This window comes from Mus musculus, chromosome 5, assembly GCF_000001635.26.
Source record: "Mus musculus strain C57BL/6J chromosome 5, GRCm38.p6 C57BL/6J".
Classification (NCBI taxonomy): Eukaryota; Metazoa; Chordata; class Mammalia; order Rodentia; family Muridae; genus Mus; species Mus musculus.
This window is the reverse complement of record NC_000071.6, coordinates 149,371,502-149,397,734: the sequence shown is the minus strand read 5'-3', so window position 1 is coordinate 149,397,734 and position 26,233 is coordinate 149,371,502. Positions and strand designations below refer to the sequence as shown.

Below are 26,233 nucleotides of genomic sequence, written 5' to 3'. Positions count from 1 at the left end.
CCAAAACAGAGACAGACCCAATGTCTGCCCATCCAGTGGGTGGGGTGGAGGTGCACAGCCCCAGTGTCTGGCCTGTCCAGTGGGTGTGGCAGTGGTGCACAAGGGCTTAGGAACAGTCAACAGGTGCTTTTTGGAAGAAGAAAGGAGCTGTGGGCGCTCTCCATGGGTGGAGCACAGAAAGGGCAGCCGCACTGACCTGCTGTCTCCGTGCTCCACCAAGTGCCATGTTCATGTGCATCTTTAACACAGAAAAGCATATACATATGTGACTCTCCCAGCCCTTGGGGATGGTCAGCTGATATCAATCCAGGAGAGCAAAGGAAGGAGAGACGCCAACAGGGATGAAGTGTGGGGGTGAGGACAGACAATGAATGACCACACTGGGACCCCTGCAGGAGGCAGATCAACTTTACTTGGGGTGAGTCAAGGCTTAGATAGTTTGGAGGGACTAAAGGTAGGGACATCCAAGATGGGCAAAGGTGATGGGCTGAGGGCTTAGGGTACCGAGATGTCTCATTAGCCTGGGAAGCAGTTCAGGAGTCTCAGGTGCTAGCTGAATGGATTCTTGTTGGGATCAAGAAAGACGAACCTGTCATCTAACTAAGGTTACATGGCGTTCTGCAGGTAAAGGGGACATGTGGGGGAGGGGAGCGTTGAACTCCACAGATGAGGTCAGAGAAGGGGAAGCCCTGCCAATGAAGGGGTCTTCCATGCAGTGCAGAGCTCCAGAAGGCTCTCTGGACAATTGTAGGCGTTGACCTTAATTAGCAGAGCAAAATCGTATGTGACTTGTTATTGTTAGTTAACTCAGTGTTGGTCATGGGCGGAGTTTGCTGTTGGATGCTTGTGAGAAAACATTGGGCAGAAGTAACTTATGAGGGACGAGGTTTATTTCAGCTTACCGGTTACAGTCCATCATCAAGGGAAACCAAGGCAGGAACTCAAGGCAGAACCCAGAAGCAGGAACTGAAGCAGAGACCACAAAGGAGCATTGCTTCCTGGCTTGCTCTCTGTGACTTGCACATGCGACTTTCTTATATGGCCCAAGAAATCAAGAGGTCTTATATGACCTCATAAATCAAAAAAATGCTCCCTCAGACATACCCACAGGCCCATCTAGTGGAGGCGATTCCTCAACAGAGGTTCCTTCTTCTCAGGTGTCTTTAGTTTGTGTCAAGTTGACAAAACCTAACAAACATATTCACACATCACAGTATGCATTTAATAAACCCTGATGGCGTGGTCATTGTGCACCTAAGCTGCCTGGTGTATGTAGCGTTGCTGCTAGGGCGACGACGAACAGAAGAACATGATTTTAAGGCAAGTACGAGAGAAAGGGATGCAGCTAGAGATGAGATACACAGATGCGTGAGGCAGCTGCCAGCATCACAGACAGGGTATGTCTCACAGCAGTGCATTTTCAAATAGCAATGAATATACAGCATGGTAAGTGCATAACACATAATAAACGCAGTAGCACCGTCATTTGCTGTTGTTAACAGGCATCGTATGCTATACAGAACTATACATATCGTTTCTGTAGAGTGGATCACAGGGTAGACTCGTTCGCACCAGCATCAACGCAAGCACCCCAGAACTGCGCTGCGTTTCAACATTACTACGGTTACAACCTCCCTGAGCTCTGGGAACCTTTCAGCTCCATTAGCCTTACTCTGTCTGGGCAGCCTGTCACTGACAGGAATGTTCTTATAGGGCACACGGCTGTGTGAGAGGGGGAGCTTGGAACCAGTTTTGGCAGCTTTGAAGACAAAGTCTTAAATCTTGCTAGTAAGAAGGCAACGAGGGCAAGCGTCTGTCCTGTCATCTCTGAGATGTTTGTCCGTTTCCCATCATGGTTTTGGAGGTTTGTGTGAAAAACCTGGCAGACATGGTGCTTTGGGTCTCTGACCAGGTAGTAAGAGTGGGCAGTGTGGGGGGAGGGGGACATAAGGAGGGGGGAGGGTCAACTGCTTACTTGATGACTGAAAAGCCAAAGGGTTAAAGGAAGAGGTTGGCATCCCATTATTGTCCCTTGGCAGATGCCCAATTAAGTTATTCCTTAATAACTTTTAAGGAATGTTATTATCTGCAAGGGTGGCATGACTCAAGGTGTTACCTCTATAGTCCCTGAATGGCATGGTGGGTTTTTTCTTTTATTTTCTTTTTTAAATCTTTATTTATTTATTTATTTATTTATTTATTTATTTATTTATTTATTTATTTCATGTATATGAGTACACTGTAGCTGTACGGATGGTTGTGAGCCACCATGTGGTTGCTGGGATTTGAACTCGGGACCTTTGGAAGAGCAGTCAGAGCTCTTACCCGCTGAGCCATCTCACCAGCCCGGCATGGTGTTTTCTACAGCATCAATGTCTCAGGAGAGATGTTCCACCTGATGGGTAGTCCTTTAGAAAGAGACAGACATATGTGCTCCTCCATCCTCCTGACACCACATGCCACTAACGAGCAGTCCTCACATACTGCAGGACTGAGCTGCAGGGTACCCTTCCATGGGCAAGCTGGCCCCATGTCTGTGGAGCATCAATCTGAAGGTGTCCTCCCTGGAGAGGGCCTGGGGTCCTCTAGCTCTTCTCCAGGCCTATCCATCCCCCTGGAAGTCACTACACACCCAAATTTGTTTAAATTGTGATAGGAATACACATAACAAAAACTTGAACAGTTTCAAGTGTGTAGTTCAGTGCTAGGAGATACACTTCATGTTTTGGGAAATGAATGCCCCAACATATCCCCAGAAAACTCTCTTCTTTCCAAGCTGAATTTCTGTACCATTATGGGGCTGGAGAGATGACGCAGTGGGGATTGTCAGGGCTTGCTGGCCACCAGCCTAACTCGGCTTCAGTGACATACCCTTATCTCAAAGAAATGAGGTGAGAGTGATACAGAAGGACTTGTGACTCCCTCCCCTGGTCTGTGCTCATACACAGGTGTGTACATCATCTCTCACACACACAGACACTTGTGCACACACTCATGCCTGCAGACAGACACACACATACTCATGAGCATGTCCTCGAGTATACATGCGTGCACACACATGCACACATAGCCACTTCAATTTTTCTGCAGCCCCTAGTAACCTCTGTTTCTCTGTGATGAGTCTAAGCCACTCACATAAGGGTCACACACTATTTATTCTTATGTAAATATAGTAATATTCCAAAAAGTGAATTGTAATCGTTTGTATATGCTTGGCCCAGGGAGTGGCACTATTTGGAGGTGTAGCCTTGTTGGAGTAGTGTGTCACTGTGATCTTTAAGACCCTCACCCTAACTGCCTGGAAGCCAGTATTCTGCTAGCCGCCTTCAGATAAAGATGTAGAACTCTCAGCTCCTCCTGCACCATGTCTGCCTGGATGCTGCCATGTTCCTGCCTTGATGATAATGGACTGAACCTCTGAACCTGTAAACCAACCCCAATTAAGTGTTGTCCTTATAAGAGTTGCCTTGGCCATGGTGTCTGTTCAGAGCAGTAAAACCCTAACTAAGTCATGGATTATCCATCACTATCCAGGGTTCAGTGGTCTTGGCGGTGTTGAGTTAAACAGAACAGAATTTTCGAATCCTCAGTACAGTCCTGCATGTGAACTGCAACCAAACTCAGCTCACAACCTTAAAACCTAATTGGAGAATTTATAACTAACCACTGAGTGTCAGGCAGTCACTTCAGCTGAGTGGCCAGCCAGTCTCCATGGTTTGCCCCAATCTATGACACTTCCCCCTTTTTTGTCCACATATGGGATTCAATCACACACCAGCCCGAGTCAGTCTGACCTCTTCTGGTCCTGTGAACTGATTCTCCAAAGGCTCCTTGCTCCGTTCATCACCTCTAAAGGTTTTCTTTGAATCCAGGCTTGCCAAGAATTTTCCTGAGTCTTGATAAACAGCAATTAAGCCAGAGAAAAAGTAAATAGCTTTGAGGGGAGACAGTAGGGTGAGTTAGAGGCAAACCAGATCAGGAAAGGCTCCAAACAGCCCCACTCCAGGGAAGTCTTTGAGAGGGTTCAAGGGAGTTCTTATCTCCACTACGGTTGTACCTATTGAAGTCAATATTTGGGTTAAAGCTGTCTGGCAGTGTCTAAGTCAAAGTTCCTATTGCTGCAATGAAAAGGCAATTTGGGAAGAAATGGTTTATTTGGCTTATACTTCCACATTGCTGTTCATCATTGAAGGAAGTCAGGACAGGAACTCAAGCAGGGCAGGAACCTGGAGGCAGGAGATGATGCAGAGGCCATGGAAGGGTGCTGCTTACTGGCTTGCTCCCCATGGCTTGCTTGGCCTGCTTTCTTATAGAACCCAGGACCACCAGCCCAGGGATGGCACCACCCACAATGGACTGGGCCCTCCCCCATCAATCACTAATTAAGAAAATGCCCCACAGGCCTACCTACAACCTAATCTTACAGAGAGATGTTCTCAACTGAAGCACCTTCCTCTTAGAAGACTGTAGCTTGGGTCAAGTTGGCCTAAAAGTACCCATACAGGGCTGCATTTTAAAGTTTGGTCAAAGGTTTCTGAACTGCAGCTTAAGGTGACATGGAAGTCACTTTGTGATAAGTTACAGAGCCTTTGCCTGTCACCAACAGCCAGCCAGTCGAACAGCTCAAATAAGACAGACACAAGCAGTGACTGTCAGATTGTCTCTATGTCAAGTCCGATTTCTTTATCTTACTTCCTTTTCTCTGGCTATAAATACAATCTGCCCTCTTGGTCAGCAGCCTGAAGCTAGAGCCACAAGAGACACCAGTCAAGATCTTCAAGAGTAGATTTGTTGTATTCTCTTCCATATTATTCCACCAACATCTTCTACCCCTAACCCTGCCTGGGTTTCATTGTTTTCATTATATGTATATGAGTGTTTGCCTGCATGTATGTATGTGCACTGCATACTTGCAGTGTCCATGGAAAGCCAGAAGAGGGCGCTAGATCTCTTGGCATGGGAGTCACTGATGGTTTTGAACACCCACATAAGTGCCGGGAACCAAACCTGGCTTGTCTGCCAGAGCTGTCAGTGCTCTTAGCCACTGAGCCATCTGCCCAGCGCCCTGTATTTTCTCTTTTGACATCCCCAGGTGGATGACATCTGTTGCAGAAGAGAAAACACAGCCAAGATTAGAAAAGAGACCGCACTCAGAGCATAGTTTCCCATTAGTGGGCAATTTAAGGCTCTTAACATTCTCTTGCAGGGCCTCAGATGTCTGGGTAGAAAAATCAAATCCATAATTGTTACAAAATCTTACTTTTTTGTTATCTGATACAATTGACACGGCCCTTTCATGTCGACATTATCCAATTTAACACAATAATACAGAGTAATGCATTTGGGAAGAATAAAATGCTTAACACATGTGGGGAATTCTCTCCCGTCTTGGAAGAGTGCTCTGGGTGGTTCGCTATTGTTTAGTTAAGACAGCTCCGACGTGGCTCCTTATCTTGTGTGGACTGAAAGGCGATCAGTCATTCCTGTCAGAATGTGAGGTAAGGCAAGTGCCACTTCAAAGGGCCCACTTACCCAGTGGAAAGAGTTGAGCAGAAACAGAAAGCTGAATATAATTTCCTCCCTGCGCGGCCAATCCATATGGCCCCAAGCAAGAATTTCAGACCCATCTGTGGGGAGAGAGAGACAGGAATAAGAAAGTTAACTTTTCTCGCTGTGGTGTTTGACAGCCATTTCCTAAACAGCCTATGGAAACGACCTGGCCCTCTAAAGATAAACGGGCTGAGAGGAAGTTGCTTTCCTCCCTGTGAGGCAGGATTGCTCAGTTATGAGTCAATGTCTTTTTATCCAAAAAGAAGGTTCCAGCAACACAAGATGATTATATATGGACATTAAGCCGGGGTAGTTTCTGTGCTGCCTCCCTCCCCAAACCCCATCCCGGACACACTCTCAAGTATTTCAAGTACAAACTGTACAACTAGAAGATGCAATCAAATGATTTTACCACCCCCAACCCCCGACACACACAGAGCTGGCCAGGCAGCAACCACAGATCCAGGCTCCTCCGCAGACAGGAAAGCCGTAAAGACAACAGCAATCGAACACACAATCGAAATACAAACGAATGCCACCCACCCCACCCCCACTCTCCCCACTGCCTGGTGAGTACCCCCACCTCTCTCCCTGCATCTCCTCCTCCCAGAGTTTAGTCTAACTCCCAGGAAGGGGCCACATTCTCTTAGCTTGCCCTGCTGAGATGAACAAGCCGCAAATCCACACACAAGCATGATCTACGTGTAGCCCACCAAAGACACCCAAACATAATCCTGTGAGTCAAATAATGTCAAATATAAATTTTCTTTTAAAACCAGAGGGGATCCACAGGTGTAATCTACTTAAAGAAAGCATTGTCTGGTGTGTATTTCCAGTCCACCCCACAGCTGCTCATCCCACAATGCACCCTAAACTTGTTCAAACACCCAGTTCCCAACCTCTCTCTGCCTGTACCTCATCCTATGCAGTTTTTATTACAGAGCTGTGGCTGGACAAGGGTTAAAAGTTTCTTCACAGGGCTGGAGAGATGGCTCAGAGGTTAAGAGCACTGACTGTTCTTCCAGAGGTCCTGAGTTCAATTCCCAACAACCACATGGTGGCTCACAACCATCTGTAATGGGATCCTATGCCCTCTTCTTCTGTGTCTGAAGACAGAGACAGTGTGCTCATGTATGCATAAAATAAATAATTTTTTTAAAAGTTTCTTCATGTTTGGGGGAGAAATTAAGGCACACTGGGCTTGACCGTGGTAGAATAGGCTTCTGGGTGGAGGGTGGGGCAGTCATAAGGCATGAGGGGAAAGGATTAAAGGAACTTTGAGTTTCTTCCATTCTGGCTAGGGAATCTGGCCCTCAACTCCTGTCTCCTCTAATCCATCAACCCAGGAACAGTGACCGACCTCATCAAAGCCTGAGTGCTCACTGAGATTTCTGGGTGAGGTGGTGGCAGCACAGAGGAAAGCTTTAAAACACTTAGGGGATGTCGGGAACTGGAGAGATGGCTCAGCGGTTAAGATGGCCTGGGTTCAGATCCTAGCACCCACATGGTGGCTCATAACCATCTGTAATTCCAATCCCTGGGGACCTGGCACCTCTTCTCTTGTCCTTGGATACTAGGCAGATACCGGTACACAGATAGATGCAGACAAAACACCCACACACATTGATGTGTTTATAAAAAGATAAAGAGAGGGGGATATGTTCTATGGATGTGTGGTGAGGTATGGGGGAAGGGTGTGCCTCGGCCGGCCCATGCTGAGGCATCCCTTCCACCTGAGGGAGTAGCCACATGACAGTATAGTATAGAATAGAGTTTATTCAGAGCATAGGGAGGGGAGTTAAGAAGATAGTAGAGGTAGAGAAAGGCAGAGAGAGAGAGTAAAGATGTAGAGGCTGGCCATGAGCACATGGAGAGAGAGTAGGGAAGGGAATGGGAAGAGAATGGGAGCAAGAAGGGAAGAGGAAGAGAGAGCAAGAGAGTAAAGAGGGGGCAAGCAGCTCCTTTACAGTGGGTCAGGCCTACCTGGCTGTTGCCAGGATACTGTAGGGTGGAGTTCAGACAGAATGCTAGCACACATAAAATATAAATTTTAAACTGTTTGTTTGTTTGTTTTAAGTTTAAGGAATCCCAGGGAAAGGTCTCTCACTGCTTCTTTGTTCCCACCATGGCCCCCGAGGCTGCCAATGGAATCTGCTTTTGCCTGAGCAAAAACATGTCGATGGCAGACAGCTTCTGCCAAAGGTGAGTTTGAGCCAAGCCCAACCCAGAGTCATGCCCCCCTCAGCATCCTAGAAAGCCTGGACGGGATGGAGAGCAGCATTTCTGAAACCTATTTCATCCTCGGGGGTAGAACTGAAAACTCAGGGCAAAACTGAACCTTGCTGTTTTTCAGCCGAAGCTGCCACAGGGACAGATGTGTACACTTGAGAATGTGCCTCCAGCGAGCATTTGCTCTGCCCAGTAACCTTTGGTGGGATGTCTTAGCATTACTCACGCCTGCCTGGAAGGAGCTCGGCATTCCAGAAAGTATTACGGAACTGGTTGGAACTGGTCGTGTGGTTCTAAATCTCAGGGGAGAGGGTGGAGAGGCAGCTGGTATCCCGCTTAAAGGTCACAGAACATCATTTCTACTTTAGATTCCAGAGTCCAAGTGGAAATAAAGGAGAAGGGTGAGATCCAAGGTTGTTCTCACAAAATAAACTGAGGACAGGGAGCCATGGGGTTCTCTGAGACGAAACTTGCTGCTGCAGGGGAAGGCAGATCTCCCTGGATGCTACACAAGCAACCTCTGAACACAGATGCAGCACCTAGGATGACCCGGAGAATGACCAACGGGAAACATACAGAGCAGCGGGTAGGAATCAGTACCTCTCGGATGCTGAGAATGGAGCAGACAGAGGAGCTAAATGTAGACCCACACAGTTTCCCCACTGTGTGCAAGCCCCAGCTCCTCTGGCAGCTACAGTCTTGCAAGCCACTCCAGGGGACCAGGATATAATGACCAGTAACCATAAAAGCCCATTGGCTCTGCACGTCTTCCAAAAGAACCTTCAGCCCCCGTTTCTCCCACGGAGGTCTCAGAGAGTTCACACCATGCCCTTGGTGACTCATGCAAACTTTCTGGTTCTTTCTGTCCTTCCAGCCACCCTCTGCCTCCTTGTCAGTTACAGGGGGGTTGGGGGGGGGGGGCAGCCATTCCTCGGCATGGGAGCTGATTGCTCTCTCGACTGTTGTCTTTGGTTTTTCTGCCCTGGTTGTTCCCAGACAGAAAAAGTGCTTCTCCTGACCAGGTCTGAGGTGAAATGACAGAGACTTGCATTCTTGGTGTAGGGTGGAACTCTCCTGGAAAAGCTAGCTGTGGGATTTCCAGGACAATCAACACACTTCTTTCAGTAGTCAACTTAAGTACCAGGATAGATGCTGTAAACGAGGTAGACAGCTAGCAAGCACCTGGATGCTTCGGGGCTTGTGCAAATTGTCTCGTTTCCTCGTCTTAGCCTCTGAGGCACGTATGACCACTGTCCCATTCTGAGGACACAGACTTGTGGAGACAGAACCACCACTTTTGACTCCAGTCAAGAGGAAGAGACACTGACCGGCTCTTATTTGGGGGGAACTTTCATTTGTTCTATTCAAGGGTCCAAAGCACCAAAGCCACAACTCTCTGACGATCGCCATTTGGTATATCTGATGAGCACCTAGGCATTACCTGTGTAGATAGTCTCGGGTTTGTTTTGGTTATAAGGCATTCACATATGAAAAGAATGCCTTAAGAAATAAGAAAATGAGCTGAACAAGAAAGATATCTAAGATGCTGATTATTTAAGGAAGACTCAGTCCTGAGAACAACGTAGGGAGGAAGTACTAGTAGTGTTACCAAAACACAGGCACAGAGGTGGTAAGTAGCCGTCTTGGTTAGGGTTGCTTTTACTGAAACAAAATACTATGACCAAACAGCAAGTGGAAAAGGAAAGGATTGATTTGACTTATGCTTCCATGTTGTAGTCTACCATGGACGGAAGCCAGAACAGGAACTCAGACGGGGCAGGATTCTGGAGGCAGGAGCTGACCCAGAGGCCATGGAAGGATGCTATGTACTGGTTTGCTCCACATGGCTTGCTCAGCCTGCTTCTTATAGAACCCAGGACCACCAGCCCAGGGATGACCCCCACCCACATGGCCTGGGCCCTCCCTCACCAATCATTAAGAGAATGCTCTACAGCCTGATCTTACAGAGGCATTTTCTCCATTGAGGTTCCCTCCTCTCAGACGACTCTAGCTTGTATCAAGTTGACATAAGATTACCTAGCACAGTAATTCACGTAGCGTGCATAGGTACTAAAAGTGGGAAAGGCTGTGTCATAGTATACTGGCTGGTTTTGTGTGTCAACTTGACACAAGCTGGAGCTATCACCGAGAAAGGAGCTTCAGGTGAGGAAATGCCTCCATGAGATCTAGCTATAAGGCATTTCCCCAATTAGTGATCAAGCGGGGAGGACCCATGGTGAGTGGTGCCATCCCTGGACTGGTAGTCTTGGGTTCTATAAGAGAGTAAGCTGAGCAAGCCAGGGGAAGCAAGCCAGTATGAAACATCCCTCCATGGCCTCTGCATCAGCTCCTGCTTCCTGACCTGCTTGAGTTCCAGTCCTGACTTCCTTTGGTGATGAACAGCAATGTGGAAAGTGTAAGCTGAATAAACCCTTTCCTCCCCAACTTGCTTCTTGGTCATGATGTTTGTGCAGGAATAGAAACCCTGACTAAGACACATAGCTAGCTTCAATTGCCAACATCACTCACTTGGGAAGAGAGAGCCTCAGTTGAGGAATTGGCTTCTTGGATAGGCCTGTAGGCATGTTTGTTGGACATTTTCTCAATAACTGCTAATTGATTCAGGAGGGCCCAGAAGACATAAGATTAAAAATAAGATACCTGAGAAGTAGCTGACTGGATATGTGTGTGTTCAAAGAAGACTAGAGTCCACCGTTCAACTTGATCTTTCCTCTTCATTAGCAACTATGATTCCGCACGTAAGCATGCATTGGGATAGACAGAGGTGATTGCCTTAGAGAGGACCCAATTACATCCCTGGAGGAGCTTAGGTGACAGGAGAGGGACCACTAAGTCACTGAGATGATTATGAGTAGAGATAGGAGGGGCAAGTAGGGAAAACTCTAGGTAGAAAAAGAGCTTGGTTGTGGAAAAGTTTCCTCAGGTCCAGAAACAGCTTCAAATTGAAGTGCATCAGGCCAGCATGGTGAATGGATGAGTCTAAGCATAGTTTATCAGAATGTATGCCTGAAATTTATCAGAACTGTTAGCAGGGAGAGTTCTCCAGCATTCCCAGCGTACACAAAGCCTGGAAAGCTCTTGGTAGTGCCAGGGTCAGAAGAGTTGTGTGTTCCTGAGCCAGGAAGAGTTGCTTTGTCCCTGCTCACTCTCCACTCTCAATATCCACCTCCTTCCTATTTGGCAAGTGGAAACATAGGACCAAACACGACAGTGTATTGACAGTCCTTGCGAGATCGTGGTTTGGGGTAAGATGACTCAGCTCGCCACCAAGCCTGATGACCTGAGTTTGATCCCCAGGACCCACACGGTGGAAGGAGAGACATGACTCTGCAAGTTGGCCTCTGACCTCCACACATACATCATTATACAGATGCCTCCCTCTAATAAATAAGTGTAGTTTAAAGAGATTGAGTGAGTGTGGGTTTCAAGTTCACAGCACAGTGCCAAAGGGATAGAGGCAAAGTCACTTTTTGTCTGCAGCTGTGTATGAGCACAACCACAGCTGAATTTGGAGTCTAGACCAAGTTTATCCTGCCTCACCCCAGTTGGCCTGAATTTATGAAAACCAAACAAACCATCACCAACAGAAACCAAAGCTAGATTCTTTCACAAGGACATGGAGAAAGAACATGCCTTTTAATCAACAGTCGTCATCTGCCTGCAGTCAGTGGGCAGCAAGAAAAGAAGCTTACCACAGTGACACAGATTGACTGGTAGTCTATTTCTTGTTGTTGGAGAACTGCTTGAGTTTCAAACAAGAAGTTTTAAACCCAAGAAGTTAAAAACAGAGTTGACAATGGACTTCAGAATCAAACACAGAGTCCTCTGACATAATGAGAGCATCCAGCTCTGTGGTCGACCAGTTGTCTAATCCTCTACAGGTTCTCTACTTCTCTGTATGAACTATGCTATTTGGATATGACCTAACAAATGTCCAGAGGTCACACAGTCCTTGCAGAAGAGGGAACTAAACTCAGAGGAAGCAGCTCTGACCACGCTTTCAGCTTGGATGTAGACTCTGCCTCTGTCCTTTTTCACTTAGCAAAGCCTGACTTAGTTGACTGGTGCCGTTGTTGCTTGAAGTTGAAAGGCTCGATGTTAATGCATCGTAAAGCTTCCAGACAGTGATGCACACTTCATTTAAGGATGACCACAGGGACCAGTGCTTCTTGATCAGCCACAGGTGGCATGCTTTGAGCATTGCAAACAGAACAGTTGTTGCTGTTTTCTCTCTGTCTCTTTTCTGCATGTTCTGTGGTTTGCTTATTGGAAACAGGGATAAATGATTATTTTAAAATGTTAATAAGGCCCTGCTCCCATAAGCATTATTTTGAAAAGAATTTGGAATAAAAACAGTGGAAATCAAGCAACTTGAAACAATTGTCACTCTGACTAAGGAAGAGAAGAAAAAAAACAAAAACAAAAACTCAGATTCTTCCTGTCTTAGGATTCCAGTTTCCAAATATTTCATAAGTCAAATACAGCCAGCTGCTCACATTGCAAGGTGAATACCATGTGAGTTACACACACAGGGAGAGGCTGTTTTTCAAAGTTCCTGCCTGCAGTGTCAAGCTTGTTCTCGATGCAGTGTTTAACTCTGCCAAATAAAACTCCTCCAGTTGCGAGTACAGTAATAACGTCCCAGCACAAAGTTTTCAACCTGTGGGTCAGGACCCCTTTGGGGGTTGGATGACATTTTCATAGGGGTTGCATATCATATCAGATATTTGCATTATGATCCGCAACAGAAGTAAAATTACAGTTGTGAAGTAGCAATAAAAATAATGTTATGGTTGGCGGTCACCACAACATGAGGGACTGCTTTAAAGAGTCACAGCATCAGGAAGGTTGAGAACCACTGTCCTAGCACATTTTAACGTTAACACTTAAAGTTTTGTCCTTCTGTTTACTCTCTTTTAAGAATGTTACCCTTAGCTATGGCTTTTGAATATTGACATATATATATATATATATATATATATATATATATATATATATATATATGGGCTTTTACCTCCATTTATGTATGTACACTAACTGTATGTGCCTGAGGCCTGTGGAGAAGAGAAGAGTGAACCTGATGCCCTGGAACTAGAGTTAAAGACAGTTATAAGCTGCCATGTTGGTGCTGGGAGTTGAACTGGAGTCCTCTACAAAAAAAAAAAAAAATAGCCTACTCTTGATGCTGAGCCATCTCTCCAGCCCCCCTGATTATGTTTATAAAGAAATAAGAACTATGTTGCAACAACCAAATGGAAATCGCTGTCTTAGTCACTGTTCCATTGCTTTGAAGAGACACCATGACCAAGGAAACTCTTATAAAAGGAAACATTTACTTAGGGGCTTGCTTACAGTTTCAGAGGGTTAGTATATGACTGTCACAGTAAGAAGCAGACAGGCAGGCATGGTGCTGGAGCAGTAGCTGAGAGCTTTACAGTCTGATCCACAGGTACCAGGGAGGAAGGGAGAGAGGGAGAGAGGAAAGGAGGGAGGAAGAGAGAGAGAGGAAAGGAAGGAGGGAGGGAAGGAGAGAGAGAAAGAGAGAGAGAGAGAGAGAGAGAGAGAGAGAGAGAGAGATTAGGCATGGTGTGGGTTTTTTTAACTCAAAGCCCACCCCCAGTGACACACCTCCCCCAATAAGGCCACACCTCCTAATCCTTCCTAAACAATTCATCAACTGGGAACTAAGCATTCAAATATGGAAGCCTGCGGGGGCCATTCTCATTCAAACCACCACGGTCTCGATCATCAGTAAGATCACATACAAACCCATTCATTTATATATACATACATAGCTTATAAATGTATATCTTCTTATCCTAAGTATAATGAAATTTATGCATGAAAAGTTATCTCAATCAAATCCATTTAGTTTCAAATCCTCAGGGTCTGAGAAAACTCGATTCACAGGAAGAAAAAGACTGGAAAAAAAAACGTTTATTCATACCTATATAGTTCTGGCATACTTGAAACATGGCGACTTGAAACAACAGTATAAAATACTTCATCAGAAACCCGATGGGAGCTAAGAAACTATTTACTTTAATTAGTCTAGCTGCTGTTTTTATAATCAAGGCATGCACAGACATGGAGCCCTGAAATAAAGCAGATAGAGTCCTTGGGTCCAAGTTTAAATTCAATCCAGCAGAACAAATGAACTATGGCTGTGCACCAGGCTCTGTGAGCTGCTTGGCTGTGAATGAACAATCGGACAGTGGGATGAAGAGTGGCCCACAGGAAAACATCCCACACACTGAGCCTGAATTCTTTGTGAATTCACTTCCCTTGGAAAGGGGCCCCCTTTTTAGATTTATACAAGTTATGCAGCTTTAGATCAAGTGTTCTGGCGCATTAATCACTTCTTTTGTTACTGTGACAAAATACCTGAGGAGACAGAATTTAGGCAGGGAAGGGGTTACTTGGGCTCACAGTGTGGGGTGTTGTCTATCCAAGCAGTGAGAATAGATACTATGTCTACAGTCGGGTAGCAGTGAGAATAGATACTATGTCTACAGTTGGGTAGCAGAGAGAATAGATACTATGTCTACAGTCGGGTAGCAGTGAGAATAGATACTATGTCTACAGTCGGGTAGCAGTGAGAATAGATACTATGTCTACAGTTGGGTAGCAGAGAGAATAGATACTATGTCTACAGTTGGGTAGCAGTGAGAATAGATACTATGTCTACAGTCGGGTAGCAGTGAGAATAGATACTATGTCTACAGTCGGGTAGCAGGGAGAAACGCTTCTGTTTAATTCACTTCTGCTTCCTCTTTCCATTTAATCCCAGACCCCATCACGGGGAATGATGCCACCCACGTTTTAAGATGTGCTTTTCTCTCCCCACTTCAGCTTCCCTGGAGACATCCTCCAGCCATTCCCTGAGGACTGTCTCCTAGGTGACTCCGAATCCAGTGAAGCCGACAAGGGAGATTAAACTGGATTAGCTGGGTAGACTCTAAATTCAATGGTACATACTGGGGTGCAGGGCGGGGGCATACAGGAAGAAAAAGTTATGCAGGGGTGGAGATCAGAGTTATGTAGCCTTTGGCAAGGAAACTCTGGAACTATCAGAAGTTGGACACAACCAGACAGGATCCCCTCGAGAGGCATCAGAAGAACACGGGCTCTGCTGACGCATTGATTTCAAACAGCTGCCCTCCAGAAACAGTGGGAGAATGATTTTTTTGTTGTTGTTGTTAATTCAAGTCACCATATTTGGGTTAATTAGTTACAGCTGCCTTCAGAGATGATGACACTCAGTACCTGGCAGCTCAGGGATGTTGTGCCGGGCAGAGGAAACTAGAGGACAAAGAAAACAACAGGTGGAAATGTGTACTTGGAAGTGTAACCTTGTGAGAAAAGACTCAGCACGTGGCCTAAGCTAACCCCAAACCATGATCCTCCTGCCTTAGGCTCCTGAGTGCCATGGTTGCAAGTGTGTTGTTACCATATTCAGCTTGTTCGTGTGATTTCTGAAGAGCACAGGACTACCACAAAAGTCTTTTCATGAGACACTGTCTGGAAGTCTGTGGCAGCTTCAGGAATCCTGGGCTATCTGGGTTTGGAATGAGGACTTCGTAGGCAGATCATGGTGTGTGTGTGTGGGGGGGGGTGACTTGAGCAGACAAGCTTGCATTTCCTGCTTGTGTATATTCAGCATATACAAAAATATGAAATATTTGAAATAAGCATGCATGTTTTGAGGGCCTTTGCTTGGCCTGAACCACACCCACAAAGAGACTTGTGTATGTCTGTCTGGGTGCGTCTGGCAGCTTGTGAGTTGGGTGGGGCTGAAATACACAGCTGGGGCTAGGTCTTGAGAGAAAATTCCTCTTGAGGCAAGATTCTTTCTGGTAGACTGTAACTCCACCGTTTCTCTGTGAAATGGTCCCAACGCGTAGTTTTCTAAGAAAGGGTTGGAGATTTGCCACCTTTCAGAGTTTTTATGGCTCCCAGAAAAAAAGAAAAGAAAAAAAAGGAAAAAAAGAAAAAACCATTTTCCAAGCTCTGAGACCAAGTTTGAGTGAGCTCCACCCACGAGAAAAGCCTCCGTTGTCCGGGAAAGTTTTGGATATGAGCTATGCTTGCCCTGGGTTCCTGGAGCCCATTCTTACAGGGAAAGCTGAGTCTGGTGGAACGAGACAACACCATGAAGAAAAACAGAAAGTTTGGAATAGGGAGGGAGGCCCAGTCACCCTGCGTCGGGTGTGTCTTCTCACGACTAATACAAGCAAGGAACAGCATCTTGCAGTCCTGCACAACCCACCCATCCACCCACCAACAGCCACCTGTGGAAAATAGGCAAGCCCTGTAAGACAGAGCATTGAGATGCACCCCTGGGAACTCTGGGGAATATGGAAGTAGAGCTCTCTAGCAGTACCCTTAGACTGTTACCATCTACGGCAGCCTCCTGACTATAAATGGACCATGTGAGGAGACTGGCCTGTGGAATCTAGGTTTGCACAAGAACCCTTTCTGATGTTTGCCCAGTGACACCAACCAGCAACGACTCTCCCAGTGTACTGCATGAAGACTCGTCTATGCATGTGGCCACTGGGGGTGTTATAAGAATACAGCAGTTATTCTGGTGGGTCTGCCAAACAAGAAGAGGACAATTACAACGTCCTGGTCAACCTCTGCTACTGATGCAGTGGTTGGTTGACATGCTTTTCATTCTCAGGGGGCAGGGGATGGGGGAGGGGGGGGACTGCAGGCCTGGGCAAACAGACCATAGCAGTTCACCAGAGGCTGTACATGGAAGGGAATGGGAAAAGTGGACTCCTTCTCTTCTTCAGACAGACAGACACAGAGAGGGAGAGACAGACAGACAGGGAGAAAGAGAGACAGAGAGAGACAGAGAGACATGGAGAGAGAGAGACACAGAGAGAGAGATCAGTCTTGTTTCTCAGGCTATGTTAGACCCCACTGAGGCTGGTAATGACACGTATATATTTATGTACAGTGGGCTTTAAAAAATAGCTTAGGGAGTTCCTATTTTATCATATTTTTTAAGCTCAATTTTCAGCCACAGTCACTACTGAAAAAAAAAAAAATAAGAAAAAAAATCAGAAAAGGGAACTTGTGGGAAAGTGCCTCTCTCCCTCAGGCCTGCTTAGCTGTCACCATGGAGACGCCCGATGGGTCCAGGAATGACTCCCTGGATTCGCTGACAGAGCCTTTGAAATGGAAGCAGCTAGAAGCACAAAGACAAACTTAATGTGCAGTCCTTGAAGAAAGAGCCTTTGACTCCCGCCTGCCATGAGCAGGGAGCCTCAGACAGCAGGCATGCCCCTCTCTGCTCACAGGCATCATTATTTGAGGTGCTTTGCCGCAGAGAGCAGAGGTCCAACCGCTTCTTTGCCTCCCATCACCATTGAGGAAACACTCCTGCAAGGTCTTAGGGGTGAGACTGGGAAAAGAGAGGCAGGGTCTCTGAGATTACGGAGAGAGTGTGTGAGAAGCATACTGGATGGCCTGGCTCAAGGACAGTTGAAAACAACCCCCCCCCCCCCACACACACACCCGCCATCAGCTGTCCCTTTTGCTGCACAAAGCTGTAGATTCCTTCAGACCCAGAGAAGGCAGGCTACCTATGCAAATAAATGGCTTTGGCTTCCATCTCCCTGTGACAATGATCGACAGATGCAGGGATGACCAGAGTATTATCCACAGCATTCCTCTGCAAGTATCCTATGTAAAGGAATGCTACAGATAAAAGCCCCATCCTTGGGTGCTGACCCTGGGAACCCACACAGCACACCCACTGCCCCAATACAGATTGCCGCTCTCCTGAAGGTCTTGACCAGACAGTGGGATAGGATCTCTCACAGGGACTGCCCAAAGCTGCCAAGCTCCGCAGAATAGTTGGTACCCTTGAGGACACATCGCCACCCAAGGTGCCAATCAACACAGCTGACCCAGAATGCATGGCGCCTTCTCTGTGGAGGAGGGTACCATCTCCTCCAAGCCTGTTCCTGACCTATCACTACCACAAGACACAGCTGGCCCGAATCCCCTAGTTCAAAAACGCACGGGATCGACCCCCTTTCTTTCCTGCAAGGCAAAGGCAGAATGAAGCCATGTATTCTTTCCTTCTCTGGCCTGGTTACTGCAGACCTGCCTAACCTGGAAGAGGAACAAGAAATAAAGGCCATGGAGAGCCTGGATCGCCTCCTCGGAGCTATTTATTCTGATTTCCCGACAAGCGAGTTAATTGGATGGGCCCTGGCGACAGACATTCCAGACTAAAAACCCATAGCTTTCTACCAAAACAACATATTGCTCCGTACTCTATTTCTACATTGGGACTTGGAGCCGCCGGACCCGGGAAACCGAGGTAGAGTGAGTCACACCGGCCCAGTCCCACAACAATGCTGTTCCCCTGTGTGTGTTTGCTGTTGCTTGCAGGCATTGCTGGGTTGGAGTGCAAAGGCATCCAAAGTGGGGAAAAGAAACAGATGCTCCTTTTGGACAAGCCCAGCAAGCGAGCGGGAAGGAATTGCGCTGTCTGATGCTGCTTCCTGGTCCCAGCTGCCTTTGACACTTGTAGGTTCCCTTCACACAGCCCAGTGTTCTCATTCCCATGGGCCACACCCACTCAGGACACACCTGGGCCACTAGCCCAGACAGTATGGTGCCTAACTCACTGTTTCTCCAATGAGGCAGGGCTGCTCCCATGTTCCCAAAGGAAAAAGCAAACGCCAGGCAGGCCTGAAACTCTGCCAACCACAAAGTTACTCAGGAGGGCTCTGCACTCTCCCTCCCGGCCATGACCACTGACCCAGCCTTCCTGCACTCCCCACAAGCTGGTCTGGAGCTGAGCACTGACCTAGAAGTTTCCATTTCATCCTTGCCCCAACACCAAAAGCCCAATTCTAACCTCAAACTTGGAAACAGAGACACTCCAGTCTAGAACAGTTAAGAAAGCGACACAGTCTCCCGAGAGGAAAGTGGTTCCAGTCCCTCACTCAACAGCAGGGCGGTGCTGACCTCCCTGCGTCCAGCCATGACCTGCCCTCCCTAGGGCAGGACCCCAGGGAGCACAGACAGCCCAAACTGAAACAAGTTCAAAGCTCCCAGGACCTGATCTCGGCCACCAGGATCAATTCATGCCTCATCACAGCTGCCTCGGAGGAATGGGGCCCCAAGACAGTCACCAGGGCTTTCTCCTGGCAGATGGCAGCTGACTCTGGCATTCTCATGTGGCTTCTGGGCATCCAGGGTGAGGGTGGGGGGAGAGCAATAAGACATTTCAGGTCCATTGATTCGTTCCTATCGATTAAACCTTCGTAAGTGGTTTCAGTTGTAGCATGGAAGATTTTAAGTCAAGATTTTACAACAAACCAAGAAGACAACTAGATCTGAGGAGCTAGAAGGTTTTGTACTTCCTAGATAAGGCTTTGCTTACTGAGGAAGTCTATGCAATTTCTGTCTGTCTGTCTGTCTGTCTGTCTGTCTCACCTTTTACATAGCCGAAAGTCCTACTATGTATAGTCACATGAGTCTGGAAGATTCTAAATGAAGGAGCCCTTGGGTATTTGTAGTTAGCTTGATGACTCCCAGCTTATCAGGTGGCAGAGGGCGTGTGTCAGTTCAGATTTTGGATCACAGGCAGGCTGTGTCCTCTGGGTTTACAGACTTACTTGATTTGGCACACTTGATGCTTTTCGTGGAAAACCTGACTCTTGTTGGAGAAAATCAGTTGACACAACAACCTAAGGGGCCATTTGGCCCAGGAGGCCGTGGTGGCACAGGTTGGCGTCAGATCTCCTTAGACAGTGCCTCCATCAGCTTAACATTGCCACCTTCCTGGTGTCTTTAAGAATATAAGTGGAGGGGCTGGAGAGATGGCTCAGTGGTTAAGAGCACTGACTGCTCTTCCAGAGGTCCTGAATTCAATTCCCAGCAACCACATGGTGGCTCACAGCCGTCTGTAATAGGATCCTATGCCCTCTTCTGGTGTGTCTGAAGACAGCGACAGTGCACTCATATACATTAAATTAATTAATTAATTAATTAATTAAATGCTTTACAAAGAATATAAGCCTGTAACATCATGAGACACTGCTGCCAGGTGCCAATCTCTCAAACACGCTCCTTTCTATTAAGGGAAATTCTAAGCCCTGGCAGGCGCCGTGATAGGGCATCATAGCACAGCGACAAGCTTTTGCATCGAAGGGTCGGTCTGATTCTCGCCCTTATTTTATGTCTTCATAGGAAAAAAAAAAAGTCAAATCAAGTCTATTTCTTCTTTTCCTTCTGGGGGGGAAGTCAGAAGTACTCATCAGGTGTGGAGATACAAACTTGCTTCTTCCCACTGACAACCCCCAACCCCCACTCCCAACACTGAGGGAAGTGTTCACTTCCGCCTAATGAGAGATCCAGAGCAGGAGGGGAGTGTGGTGTGGAGGATAAAGCCCAATCTACTGTTTATTCTGGCGCTAATCACAAGTGGTTTACAGAAAAATGCCCTCATTTGCTTCCAGCAGCTCCAGCCTCTCAGCCATGTGAAAGCTGTCTTCAGAGTCAATTGCCTGTCATTTTACTGATTTATGTTGAACAACGGCAAGGACCCCTCGAGGTATTCGTAGCTGGCTTGATGATTCACAGCGTATAAAGTGACACTGGGCAGTGTGCTTTGGTTCAAATTCCATCAAGATGGAATTTAAATTCCCTCCACTGTGTGTTCGCTGGGGAAATGCTTTGATGAGCAGGACCATTGAGCCTTAAAAGAAGGAGCAAGAGCAACCTGGGCTTCTTCAAATGGTGGCAGAGGCTGAGCCACATCTTCTTTTAGCCCTGGGATGTAAAAATGATACTCGAAGTGTTTAAAACAGCCATCATAGATGAGTTTCCCCAAGGAACGCCGATGAATGACAAAGGACAAAACCCATCCTGTAAGGTCGAAGGACCTGGGGATTCCCCTACTTGTTCAGATTCCTGCTTGTCAATGAACAGTATCTGATTTCCTTGGAACCTTCTAACAGGAAATTCCCTTTAAAAATGTAACTCTTGAAGGAATGGCCTGCTCAATTATTAACCCATTATAATGATTGTCTTCACTTCGGTGTTTCAAATAGTACAGATTTGCTTCCATGCCAGTACCCACACCCCATCCCCTCCAACCCCCCACACACTCACTGTCTGTCCTGAAGCACTAGAAGCCTCCACGTCTTTAGGAGTTACTCTCCCTCTTGGGTCCCGAGAGTCCCCACATGCTAGAAGATTCTTCCATGCTTCTCCCAGGATTCCTGAGCTACAACCCTGAAAACAGACAAGATGGAAGTGGATGCTTGTTTGTTCATTCGTTTGTTTCTTTGTTCATTTTTAAGTCCCCCCTTAAATCAACAAGAAGTCACACAGATGATTTAAGGATAGCCAACTGCTTTCTCCTGCATTTCTCAGATAACAAATTCATACAATGTTTCAACTGAAGATAGACTTTGAGCTCTGACTCGGCCCACAAAGTGAGGAAACCGAGGCACAGGGACTTCCCGAGCTCAACTGAGCCCCGGGATCCTTAAGGATCCAGTCACAAGCCAGACTGAGCTGTCCAAATGAAGGCCGGTTCCAATCTCATCTTACCCACATCTCTAGCTTGGGGGTGGGGGGCGAGGGGGGGTGGGGTGGGGAGTTGGAGGGGGGTGGAGGGGAGGTGGGGACTGCTCAATCCGACCCGTTCATTACTTTTAATTCCTCTCTCAGGCTCCAGTTCCCCCGCCCCTTTTCCCTGTCCCCTGCCCTATTTAGGCGTTTCCAAACTGGCTATGGTCTTTGTGCTCCTGATTTTTTAACTCCTTGCCTTTGAGCTGGGGCAGCTAGATTGAACTAGAGTCCCGGTGCCCTTGATGTGTGCTGTCTTACCTCATCACGCCACTAGGTGGCAGTGTTTCAGAGCAGTCCTGAGCCCTGCAACGTGGCTCTGGGCTGGGCCCGGGTTCTTTCCAGCACAAACAACAGTGAGCTAGCAGGCAGAGCACATATTCGCTGTCGTGCTTGGGAAAAGATGAGCATTCAATATTATGGTAACGAGGAACAGAGGTCTGCAACCTGTCCGCGTGCTTTCAGAGCCTGCTTTATCCACAAGGCTGACATCTGCCGTCACCTTCACAAAGGAATCTCAAGTGGGGAAAGCTGTTTGGGAGGTGCCCTTGAAACGAATTACTGTCACCTTCTGCCCTCTTCGGTTTTTTTTTTTTTCAGCCCACCATTGGGCCCCGATTTCATCCACAAAAAAGCATCAAGCAAAGAAGAAGAAAGGCAATCCCTGGGGCATTATGTGTGTGCTGGACAGGATAGTAATGGTGCAATCCTTCTAATGGCTTTGGTCACTGCAGGATGCTAGCTATTAGAAGGAGCCGTTTTAAGGGAGGAGGAGGGAATGGGGGGACGGTAGGGATATCTGCTGATTACAGTGCGGTCAGGAACAGAAAGTCCATTTAAAGGAACACAGGCATAAAGCTGGACAAAGGGGCGTTGTTTGTGGGCTTAAGGTATATTTAGGGCTTACAGTGTAGCATCTGAATTATTCGTATAGCTCAAACTCTAAGTGCAATGTCTATGATGGGAGACCATTCCAAGAGCTACTTGGCTCCACCCCTTTGTTAGGAAGTCCCTCAGGGAACTATCAGGAATGTGCCCTGAAATCCTTTACCCATTTACATCAGGGTCAATGGAAGACAAGCCAGATGTTTTCCTTTCAAACAGGTGAGAGCCGGATCAAAACTGTGAGGGGCGTGTTTGATTGCCTCGGCTTCTGCTCCAGTCTCCCCATCCCAGCCTCCATGTAAGAGACAGTCCTCAAATCCCACTGGTGGGCCAATCCCTCTTGCTTTACCCTCATTCCTTACTCTGTACTTTGCAACCCCTTACTGGCCTGACACTAAAATGAAGAAACTCCAGTCTTTCCCCAAGTATGACCCATTAGGAAATGAATGAAGTTCTCTCCACTTAAGAAAGCTGGGGCTGGCCTTCCGGGGACTCAGAATGGAGATAAAATGGGGCTTCCCCTCCAGCCAGGCTCTGGCTCAACAGGTAGCAACTGTTGCTCTATGTGTGGATTTTATACCCCGGCTTAAGGAGAAGAAAGATGTCAGTTGCTTAGATACCAGTGCATCCTATCATCAAGCAAAACGTCTGTCTCCTGAACTGAGAGTGCATATAACCCTGAGGAGAGAGAATTCCCGAACACAAAGCGGGGAACACTGGATGCTCTGTGGTGGGATCGAAACCCACACATGGGTGATGCTGATGTGCAGAGAGAGGCACGTGAGGTTACAGAAGCCATCATAGGACGTCTGAATGTGAGACCTCGGAGAAAGAGAGTAGTTTTAGGCACGGGGAAGGCAGGAGTTGTCTGAAGGATGGCCTCATGACCAGGCACAGGGGACAAGAACATATGTAAGGCTATTTACAAAGAAAGCCAGCATGCTTGCCTGTGAAGAGCACGGGGAGTGGGGAGCTCCGTAAAGAAAGGGGGTGAGACAACCAGTAAAGATCTGATCTAAAGAAGAACTAACAACCCACTGAAGTGAGACAGGTCATATTCAGTGCATTTACCTAGGGTAAGGCAGGAAGAGCCCCGGCCCTGCCTCGAAGAGGAACAACCACACAGCCAGACTCCACGGAGATGAGTGAGTCACGCAGAACCTGCCGATTTTAGAAATGAGGTCAGCAGACCAGGAGGCAGCTGCTGTTGACAAGACAGGTCATTCAGTTCCAAGAATAAGGACCATGCTATACCCCAGGGCACCACGAGGGTAGCACCTGGTCAGGAGGGAGGAGGAAGAAGGGTACAGGGCGTCACTGGGCATTGTGGGAGGGAGTGGTCATGGAAGAGTAAGCAGGCTCAGCTTAGGTGAAAATTATGCTTCTTAAGTCTGGGCTCTAGGGACTACCCTGAGCTGGGTACCTGGACTAGCAGTGATGGAGGAAGGTGGAGTGTACCTGTGAGAAAGAGAAGTCAGGAAAGGAGGTGGGCAGGGCAGGGGCTCTGGTTGGTTTACATCTGAGAGCCATGCTGGAGTGGGAGAGGAGAGGCAATTAGCTACTTCCCCTACGACTTCCCCCTCCAGAGTCAGTCAGGAAGGCCCCCAGATGTCCCCCCTCCAGAGTCAGTCAGGAAGGCCCTCAGATGTCCCCCCCTCCAGAGTCAGTCAGTAAGGTATCCAGATGTCCCCCCTCCAGAGTCAGTCAGGAAGGCCCCCAGATGTCCCCCTCCAGAGTCAGTCAGTAAGGTATCCATCCAGATGTTCCCCCTCCAGAGTCAGTCAGTAAGGCCCCCAGATGTCCCCCCTCCAGAGTCAGTCAGTAAGGTATCCAGATGTCCCCCCTCCAGAGTCAGTCAGGAAGGCCCCCAAGATGTCAAAACATCAGACGATAGAAACCAAAAGGCACAGCCAGTGCCCGGTGAGATCATTCAGGACAGTGCGTCTAGCAACGTTATCTCACTGCCCCTAAGGCTGTCACTCTGGGTTGGGTGACTCCTCCTCAGCCCCTCGCTGACTCTGCTCAGCGTCTCCCTTCAGGAATGAGACTCCCAGGAGAGGCCCAAATTGATTCGGTGGCCTCTGTCCAGCACTGGCTGTTCTGCATGGGCAGCTCTTTATGACAGGCTGCCTATGCTGGCTGCTCATGAATCAAGTGTCTACCCGTGGTCTAAGCCATTAAGAGTGGGCTCGTGGCTTGGCAAGCTACACTGAGGACCCCCTCCTGGTAGGGCAGGGGGTGGGGGATGGATGCATTAGCAGAGATGGCCTGAGCATTCCGAGAAGAAGAAAACATAAGGAAACAGCTCCTGGCTTTTCTCATACAAAGATTGCAGATAGCAGAACAGGAGTCCACCACAGCCGCAACTGTGTCTGAGAGCTCTAGACTAGATGACAGGTGGAACCGTTGTTTTTATATAGAAGATTCACTTGGTAATCATTTGTGATATAGGATGAAGAGGAAGGTGCCTGGAAGATTCATGGGGGTCTAACGATAGGTCTTCATAGGCCCCTGAAACTGGAGAAGGACCCTGGCTTTGGAGACAAAGAAGAAAGGGCGGTCCTCAGAAACCAGGGCTGGGTAGCTGACTGTCCAAGTACAGAGAGAAAGGACAACTCACAGACAATGTGAGACTTAAAGGCCCCAGAGGAAGAAGGACATCATCCCACTAGCAAAACCCCAGCAAAGCGCAGAAAGAGGACAGACGCAGGAGGATTCCATTCAGACCCATGAAGTGAGTGTGACACCAGACACATGACTCATTACTTGTACGCAGTTAACCAAAATATTTGAGGAAAGAACTTAACTGATTTGGGCTCCTGCTTTCAGAGGCGTTACTCTGTCAAGGTGGGGAAGGTGCAGTGTCACAGAACAGTCCAACAACATCATGGTGGGCAGGATGCAGAGGGGAATCCCCAGAAGAGTCTAGGGCAAGATATAGCCCCTAAAACTCTAGTCCAAGCCTCTAGACACCCACTTCTCTAATTGGGCAGCAAGTCCCAGCATCTTCCAATCACCTATTCAAATTTTAAACCCATCAATGGATCTGAGCATCCACTAGTTGAGAGCCTTTGTCTTTTAATAGTCTCTAGACTATTAAATCGTCTCCCTTACAGGCTTGCCTGGGGGTGTGCATTACCAGTCTCCTAGGCGGCTCTCAGTCCAACCAAACTAACTAAATCAACCACAGCACAAGGCAGCAGCCTCCAGCTACTGCTGGGCAGGAAGCCTTGTGACTCTGCCAGCGATGCTCTCCTAAGCCGTCAAAGAAGTGTCTCTCGATTTTCACCCACGTGTTCAGCAACTCTACAGACACAAGTACCACATTCCCGGGTATCCTCAGAGCCCTCAAAAGTCGAGATCCTGTATGTGTAGAGAAGAGGTGCTGGTAATTCTTATTCAGGGATCTCCCCCCACCTCTGACTCTCTGAGCATCCATTAAAGACTTGCCTCCAGGACTGATATTCAAGCCAGAAAGAGGAGAACACAGGCTCAGAGATCATGTGCAATGAGCTCTGCTGTGCGTGTGTGCATCCAGGTCTTCTGTGCATTCTCAAGGAAGAATGTTGAAATGTTTGCTAAGCTTTGGGTTATCTTTCATTCTTAGTGTGTTTTAATTTTATTTTATGTGTCTATGTGTTTTGCATATATATATACATACATATATACACACACATATATACACATACATACATATATGTATATATATATATATGCATTCAGTGTAGTGTCTGCAGAGGTCAGAAGAGAGCATCAGATCTCCCAGAAACTGGAGTTACGGATGGTTGTGAGCCACCATGTGGGTGCTGGAAACCTAACCCAGGTCCTCTGCAAGAGCAGCCAGTGCTCTAACCACTGAACCATCGCTCTCGCCCCTTAAGTTATCTTTTGTACTGAACAGAAGTTTTTTTGTCATTCTAATAAATAAAAATAACAATAAGCA

At 47.4% G+C, this 26,233-nt stretch overlaps 1 protein-coding gene across 2 annotated transcripts in view; it reads right to left on the bottom strand.

Moving 5' to 3' along the window:
• Positions 1-26,233, bottom strand: part of Medag (mesenteric estrogen dependent adipogenesis) — a 64,083-nt gene that overhangs the window by 33,989 nt on the left and 3,861 nt on the right. The window contains exons 1-3 of one of the 2 annotated variants that reach the window (XM_006504940.4): positions 21,667-25,898; positions 20,944-21,066; positions 5,533-5,627 (exon numbers count right to left, since the gene is read on the bottom strand). The gene's annotated coding sequence lies outside the window, so the exon portion shown is untranslated. Of the gene's footprint in view, positions 1-5,532; positions 5,628-20,943; positions 21,067-21,666; positions 25,899-26,233 lie in introns of those variants that run through there. The other variant, XM_030254803.1, reaches the window with a different exon arrangement.